Raw genomic sequence first — 9,081 nt, 5'->3', positions numbered from 1 at the left:
TATTTAATTACTAAAATTGAACAAAATATTCCCAAATTGATTGAAATAATATTGAAAATTAACAACAGTAATAAAATTGATGCTTTATAATAAGAAAAGGATGATCCTTTTAAATTGATCCCTTGGAGTCTAATGTGATTCTGGTTACTGAATTCCTTTATTGAATTATTATCGGATTCTCTTTATTATTCTTGTCCTAATGTCTTATTGACATAACATTTAATTCCAAAGTAACCCCTAATTCCTTAGTGGATTTAAGATTAGAATTAAACATTACTGTACATGAATTCTCTTTTTAAATTATTGTCTCTGCAACTAATTTAATTGGTTTTAGGATCTGCATCTATACCTAGACTACAAATTCATGAATTTCTCATCTCAAGCATTCGTAAAGTCCACTTCCATTTCAAAATACGAATCGTAGAACATTTTAGTGTTGACAAAGCAATAAAAAGCATTAAGCAAAGAGATGAGAAAAATAATTCAACAAACTCATTCATATAACTAGAAATCAAATTAGAAAAATAAGAGTTTCATATTGTTACACTCATCCTTAACAAATAAGGATTAGTTACTCATGACAGATATAGAAAAGATAGAGATTAGAGAAGAATTACAAGAAAGATTCATGAATGATTGTTGATAAAAGTGCTCCAATGGTGTTAGAAATTGTCATCTTTAAGTTTCTATGCTAAGGCACCAGTCTCCCAACTTCCCAATAGGCACAAACATCCCTAAAAAAAAATGAAAAAACACGTTATTAAACATTCTACCGCGTAACACGCGCCCCAGGCGCAGCTGTTGCGCTTTAGACGCACAACTTCTTCTATTTAATGTGTTTTGTATTTTTCTCCTCTGTTTAGTTTGAATTGGGTTCCGGTGTCTTCGTGAAAGTTATAGCTATGGATCTTAGCTTTAATTTTCACTTGTCTTGACTCAAATTGGACATCTACAACTCTAGATATGGCTGAAATACTCCACATAGGTCATCTTGATTTCTCACCAAAATTCAGCACTGCACTAAAACAAAGTAATAACGCAAAACTACGAAAATCTCTAATTAATCAAAGAAATAAGAATATAAACATTTCATTAAATCAAAGTACTAAAATCAACAAAATATATCAAATAAGTCGTCAAATTTACTAAATGTTAAAGATAAATAGGACACAATCAATGAAAAATATGCATAGGATGAAGAGTCATCACAACCCGAAACTTAATCTATTGCTTGTCCCCAAGCAACAATTAATTTCAGATTTGGTACAATTAAAAGCAAACATAAACTCAATTTCTCAAATCACATCAACTACTACAAAATATTCATCATGTTCCATGGTTGCTTACAAAAAACCACACAATTTGTACATTTTAGCATTCATTCATTAAATTTAACTCTCTCTTCACATAATATCACCAAAATTTATCTCAAGTGTTTAGAAAGGGTTATGAATTTATCACTCAAATCCTAGAACATGCATCAGGCTACCATAGGCTTGAAAAAATTATAGTTAGCAATCACAATGCAGCAAACACATACACTTTTGGAGGACTTTCGGATTGTAATGGGGCTTAGGTAAGGGTATGACATTTTGGGATAATAGGTTTTACTACTTGAGGTTAGGCATACATTTTCAAATTATTCTACCACTTTTTATTTTTCTTCACCTTTTCATTGTGGAGATTCTCAAACATTGACAAAAGAAACAAAAAGATATTATTTATCAAAGTAGATAAACTAATTTTTTTTCCTTCTTTTTTTTTTCTTTTTGTTTTGATTTTTTGTGTTTCTCTGTTTTTCTTCTTTTTTTTCAGAATCACCACCCCAAACTTAAAAGGTTGCTATCCCATGAGCAATCCCAAACTTAGAACTTTATCAAGACAAGAAATTGTTTTTTTTTTCTTCTTAACTCCAAGTAAGGTGATTTAATTAAAGTCAAGTCTTTGACTTGTAATGTGGCTAGTAACCAAAATAAAAGGGCAAGGGTTAAAGGGGCTACCAAAGGATAAAATTTGCATAGGGGATTTAGAAAGGCTCAAACGACCAAACAAAATAACCTTAGTGTATGCATAAATTACAAGTGATGCAAGTCAAAATTAGTGCAAGTTTTGAAGGGATAACACATGTCTAGATAATCACACAACAAATAATTAAAGTATTTAGGCTCAAAAGCTCACAGCTAGGATAATAAGAAAGAGTATGAACTATCTAAATGATGTCAAATATGCCACTACAAAATTTATTTAGTTTTTAAAAAAAAAATGGCAAGTGAAACTTCGACAACCAAGGAGTAATCAACAATGCATGCATTAGTGAAACTTATCGAATTAACCAATGATATGAGCAAAGAAATAGAGTTTAGATTTCAAAATCTGAAACAAATAGTTTAAGACTAGCTTCAAGTTGTTAAAAATTCTTCATCATAGTGCACGTTTACATACAATTAAAAAGAAACAAATTCAAATAAAAAAAATAAGATTGCAAAAATGAAAGTTACCTCTACTTGTGGGTTGCCTCCCACGAAGCACTTCTTTAAAGTCATTAGCTTGACGCCTCAGTCATTGTCAAGGTGTATTATATGACACAAAAAACACATCATCTTTCTCACCAAAGGATACATTTCAAGTGAGGTGGAAATTGTTTGAGTTCAACCAATGGTGTATCTTTCTTTTTCTCTACATATTCGTCTTCATTCCCTTTCAACTCCTCCTATGTAGTATAGAAGTGGGGGGAGTGGGATGATGATGCTTCTAACATGAATAAAACATCTTTTACTCTTGGATCTTCAATATCTTTAACAACATCTTGGGGTAGGCATAACACATGCCATAATGGGTCCTTAATGCTCAACTTCTTCATCGACTATCGAATTGAAAATTTCAATTTAGTTGCACCCTTTTCTTTCGTTTGAATGCTCTATAGGTTTTAGATAATTGAATGTAACTATTTCCTCATTTACCTTAAAGGTTAAGGTGTCATCTGCCACATCGATCATAGCTCTCCCTGATGCTAGGAATGGTCTCCCCAAGATTAAGGGGATATTATTTGTCTTCCTCCATGTCTAGTACCACAAAATCCACTGGGAAAATGAACTTATCTACTTTGACCAACACGTCTTCCACCACCTCATATGGGTGTTTCATTGAATGATCCGCAAACTGTAACATCAGTTATGTGTTTTTGACTTTTTCAATGCCTAACCTTTTGTATATGGAAATGAGCATAAGACTTACATTAGCCCCAAGATCACACAAAGCTTTCCCAAAAGTTATATCCCCAATAGGCAAGGAATAGATAAGCTTCCAAGATCCTTGAGCTTAGGTGGCAGTTTCCTCTGTAGAATAGCACTACACTCTTCAGTAAGCATCACTATTTCACTACCAATCTTTCTTTTCTTTAACAGAATCTCTTTCATGAACTTGGCGTAAGCTGGCATCTGCTCTTGTAATTTTTTTAAAACATCAAGAAACTTACCGAATTGTTTTTCAGTTTCTTCCTTTCTTAATCTTTGAGGAAATGGAAGTTGAATTTCAAGCTTTGGCAAGGGCTCCTTTTTCTACACCACAGGTTCTTTCTCATTTTCAAGAGCAATGTGCTCCTCAACTGATGTTTTGGTGACCATTTCCTCTGAGTGTGTTGAAGTTGAAGTACTCCCACTCTTTTTGGCATTAGGTGGTACTAGTTCACTTACCTTGCCACTCCTTGTTGTCACAACATTGACATTATTTCGTGGATTCATAACTGTGTCACTAGGCAAATTTCCAGGCACTCTTTGTGCCAGTTGGGTCTCTAGATTCTTTATTGAGGTTGAGTGATTTTTCTGGGTGGCTCTTGACTCTTCAACGAAAGAACTTGTGTTGTTACTAAATTCTCAATAGCACTCTCCCAAACATCTTTTTGAGGTGGAGCTTGGTTTGGTTGAGATCCTTGTTGACCTTGAGATCCACCCTGTTGATCTTTCCACGAAAAATTTGGATGATTTCTCCAACTCGGATTTTATGTTCTAGAGTAGTGATTATTCTGCTTCCCATTGTTACCCATAAAGTTCACCTCTTCTAGTTCTTCTGTATCATCTTCATTCGGTCCTTCACAAGCTCCATTTGTAGGTGCTCCCCCAAAAAAGTCACAATCAATATGTTTCAATAATTTGACAGGGGCCACTTGGGGTTGTATATTTAGAGCTGCCATCCTTTTCTTTATCTCAGCGGCGATAACATCTTCTATCTGTTTTGAGAGAAGTTTCCCTTGAGCCAACCCAACATCCAGAACTTTCAATTCCAGCATACCACTTTTTGATCCACCACATCTATCATACAACATCATTTGTTCATTTAATGCCATGATCTCAATAATTTTTCGTGCTTCTGATGTGGTTTTGTAATTCAAAGAACTACCTGTTGTAGCATCCAACATAATTCTAGTGTTAGGCCTCAAACCATTACAAAATATTTGCATTTGAGCAGTGTCGTCATAAGCATGATTGGGGCATCATGCTAGTAAACTCTTGAACCTCCTATAAGTGTCACAAAGAGATTCTCTTTCTTTTTGTTTGTAACTGGAAATCTCTTACCTCTTTCTAACGAACACAGCTGGAGGAAAGTATTGTTCTAAGAACTTAAGTCACTCCGTAGCATCATCTTTCAATGATAATGGAAATAATCTCAATCTATTTCCTTCTTCAGAACAACCCTCCACTTTCATTGTTTCACATAATTCAAAGAAGTTCGTGAGGTGTCTATTGGCGTCTATTAACGTCTCCGTTATGTTTACTGGAAAAATAAATCTAGGCAACAACAGCAAAATATTCCACAACAGAAAAACAATGCACCTTCATTAGAGGACATCATTAAGCAGATGGATGTCCAAAATCTCCAATTTCAAAAAAGAACATATTCCACCATTAAAAATTTGGAAACCAAGATTGGTCAACTAGCCACTTCAATCATCAATTATAGACTCAGGGGTCAAACCAATTGCCTGCACAATCAGTAGTAATCCAAATATTCCCAATGTTAGTGCAATTACATTGAGGTCTGGGAATGCTGTTGAAATACCAAAGGTACCTGACTCTGCAGTGAAAAATAACAAGGTTGTTGAGGACACTTTGATATCTAAAACTGTGAATGTTGAGCAAAATATACAACTTCCTTTTCCTCAAAGGGCAGTGAAGACTAAGAAAATGGACGAGGCAGATAGAGACAACGAGATCTTGGATACATTTAGGAAGGTGGAAGTGAACATTCCCCTCCTTGAAGCAATTAAACAGATTCCAAGATATTCAAAAATTTTAAAAGATTTGTGCACACACATGAGAAGGTTAAAAGGTAATGAAAGAGCAAACATGGGGCGAAATGTTTCAGCCCTCATTCAACTCATGCCTTAGAAATGTAAAGATCCAGGAACTTTTTCCATTCCATGTACCATAGGCAATAGTCAATTTGAAAATGCTATGTTTGATTTAGGAGCTTCTATTAATGTTATGCCTACATCTATTTTTAACTCTCTTGCTCTTGGACCTTTACAGAGTACATTTGTTACCATTCAATTGGCAAACAGGAGCATTGTCTGTCCCGCTGGGCTTGTGGAGGATGTACTTGTTCGAGTTAATGAATTGATATTTCTTGCAGATTTTTACATTCTGAACATGGAGGGAGAGAATAAGTCCCACAAGGCGCCTATCATCTTAGGCATATCATTCTTGAAAACTTCTAGAACAAAAATTGATGTGCATGTTGGAACTCTATCCATGGAATTTGGGGATAGCATTGTAAAATTTAACATCTTTGATGCTATGAAACACCCCATGGAAGAGCATTCTATTTTTCAAATTGAATTGCTTATTGATTTGGTTGATGACACTTACCCCGATGTGTTTGCTACTGATTTTCCTTCATTGTTTGGTTTTGATGATACTTATACTTGTGAATTCTATACAGATACTCAATTTTGCTCTGTGTGTTAAGATCGAGGCTGCCTTGCAGGTGGATCATTGTGCTGATATTGATATTTCTACTAACATAATTGATTTTGCAGACTTAGCTTCGACCACTAGTGTTGTACCTTCCATTGAACAAATACCGACTATAGAGCTTAAACCACTTCCATAAAATTTTAAATATGCATATTTAGAAGGAAGTGGCAAGTTACATGTGATTATTTCAGCCAAACTTGAAGATGAACAGGAAGATAAGTTGTTGTAGATTTTGAGAAAACACATGAAGGCAATCGAATGAAGCGTGGTTGATATTCCTTATATTAGCCCATTCATGTGTATGCATAGGATACTACTGGAGGACGGGGTAAAATCAATCAGGCATCCCCAAAGATGACTTAACCCATTAATTTTGGTTGTTGTAAAAAAAGAAGTGACTAAGCTCTTACAAGTAGGCATTGTATACCCATCTTAGATAGTCAATGGGTGAGTCCGGTGAAGGTAGTCTCTAAGAAAACTGGACTCATAGTGGTTAAAAATGAAAATAATGAACTTATCCCCACACGATGGCAGAATAGCTAGAGGGTATGCATCGATTATAGGAGACTAAACCAGGCACCTAGAAATGATCATTTTTCTTTACAATTCATTGATCAGATGCTTGAACAGTTGGCTGGTAAGTCACATTATTGTTTTCTTTATGGTTTTTCTTGTTATTTTTAGATCCATATTAAACTAGAGGACCAAGAAAAGACCACGTTCACTTGTCCGTTTGGCACATTTTCCTACAAGAGGATGCCCTTGGCCTATGCAATGCTCCTGGCACTTTCCAACACTGCATGATTAGTATTTTCTCTAACTTGATAGAAAATTGTATGGAAATTTTCATGGATGATTTTACTATGTATGGTTCCTCATTTGATGCATGCTTGAACAATTTAGATAGAGTTTTGCATAAATGTATTGAAACTAACCTTGTGCTGAATTATGAAAAATGTCATTTTATGGTTGAACAATACATAGTTTTGGGACATGAGATCTCTAAAACTGGGATTGAAGTGGATCCTACCAAAATTGATGTGATTTCTTGGCCATGTAGGTTTTTACAGGCACTTTATCAAGGATTTCAGCAAGATAGCTCTTCCGCGGTCAAATTTGCTGCCAAAAGATGTCAGTTTCACCTTCTATGACAAATGCAAGAATGTGTTTAATTTCTTAAAGGCGGCACTGACCTCTACTCCCATAATTCAGCCACCCAATTGGACCCTCCCTTTTGAAATTATGTGTGATGCATCTAACTATGCAGTGGCAGCAGTCCTTGCACAAATGGTTGGTAAGCCTGCCCATGTTATTTATTATGCTTCAATGACTTTAGATTCTGCACATGCTAATTATACTACCATTGAAAATGAACATTTAGCTATTATTTTTGCACTTGATAAGTTTAGATCATATTTGTTAGGTTCGAAGGTAGTTGTTTTTATTGACCATACAACTTTAAAGTTCTTGTTGAAGAAACCAGAAGTAAAACTGAGATTGATCTGGTGGATGTTGTTACTCCAAGAATTTGATTTAGGGATTAAAGATAAGAGTGGAGCTGATAATTTGGTGGTAGATCATTTGAGCAGAATAAAAATGGATGAAGACCCCATCCCCATTCAAGACGACTTCCCTGATAAGCAACTGCTACAGTTGCGTGAGGTTACTCCTTGGTTTGCTGATTTAATTAATTATCTAGTTGTTGGAGTCTTTCCTGTAGATGCATCTTGAATAAAAATACACAAACTTAAAAGTGATTCCAAATATTATGTGTGGGATGATCCATATATGTGGAAATTATGTAGTGAACAGGTGATTAGGCGATGTGTTTTCCACCATGAGGCTTAATCCGTTCTTCATTTTTGTCATGCCTCTCAAACTGGAGGACATTTTGGTCCTCAACGGATAGCAAGAAAAGTCTTAGACTCGGGTTTCTTTTGGCTCACTTTGTTTAAAGATGCTTTTGAGACTTACAAAACTTGTGAACAGTACCAAAGAGCAGGAACAACAATCACTCGTACGAGTGAGATGCCTCAACAACCTATGCTTTTCTATGAAGTATTTGATGTGTGGGGCATTGACTTTTTGGGCCCTTTTCCTGTATCTTTTGGTTATGTCTATATTTTACTAGCTGTTTATTATGTTTCGAAGTGGGTGGAAGCAATACCCACTAGGACTAATGATTCTAAAGTTGTTAAAGGTTTTATCATATCAAATATTTTTTGTAGATTTGGAATACCCCCGAGCCATCATAAGTGATCAAGGCACTCATTTTTGCAACTGCACCATTGACGCTTTGCTTCAGAAGTATGGGGTTGTGCATAGAGTTTCTACACCTTATCATCCCCAGACTAATGGGCAATCTGAAGTCTCAAATAAGGAAATCAAACAGATCTTAGAAAATATGGTGCAGCCAAACAGGAAAGACTGGAGCCACCGACTTGAAGAAACTCTTTGGGCTCATAAAACAGCCTACAAAACACCAATAGGGATGTCCCCTTATCGACTTGTGTTTGGTAAGGCATGCCACCTCCCAATGGAAATAGAGCACCATGCTTATTATGCGGTCAAGAGTTGTAACCATGAGATGGAGATAGTAGGTTTGGAGAGAAAGCTTCCATGGCAACAACTTGAAGAACTTATACTTGAAGCTTACGAGAACTTTCATGATAAGATGATTTCTAGGAAGAAATTTTCCATTGACCAAAACGTTTTATTGATCAACTCCCGTTTGAAAATTATGGCTGGGAAACTTCGATTGAAGAGGATAGTCCATTTTGTTGTTACTAACATTTTTCTTCATGGTGCAGTGGAAATAAAAAGTGAAAACACCGAGAAAATATTCAAAGTAAATGGACAACGCATCAAGCTATTCTATGAGAGCTATGTGCTTAAAGATGCTAACATAGATAAACTCTCCTTGGAAAAGCCCACCTACACTGAAGTTTAAACATGGAGCTCCCTTTTTTTACTCTTATTTTATACTTGTTACTTTGTTATATTTCAAAAAAATAAAAATAAAAAAATAGAAACATAAAGAAAAATAAAAAAAAAATAAAAATGGACATTGTACTGCATGTTTTATCATCAGATTTTATGGTTGTAAATA

At 35.2% G+C, this 9,081-nt stretch overlaps 1 non-coding gene across 1 annotated transcript; it reads left to right on the top strand.

The window, feature by feature from the left end:
- The first annotated feature begins 4,473 nt into the window (after window positions 1–4,473).
- Window positions 4,474–4,579, top strand: LOC113784252 (small nucleolar RNA R71). The gene has a single exon (XR_003470268.1). It is a non-coding gene; the product is annotated as a small nucleolar RNA R71 (small nucleolar RNA).
- Window positions 4,580–9,081: the final 4,502 nt, after the last annotated feature.

Source organism: Cicer arietinum, chromosome 1 (genome assembly GCF_000331145.2).
Source record: "Cicer arietinum cultivar CDC Frontier isolate Library 1 chromosome 1, Cicar.CDCFrontier_v2.0, whole genome shotgun sequence".
In the NCBI taxonomy this organism is placed as follows: domain Eukaryota; kingdom Viridiplantae; phylum Streptophyta; class Magnoliopsida; order Fabales; family Fabaceae; genus Cicer; species Cicer arietinum.
Note: the sequence above shows the minus strand (reverse complement) of the source record. Positions and strands in the feature narration are given on the sequence as shown.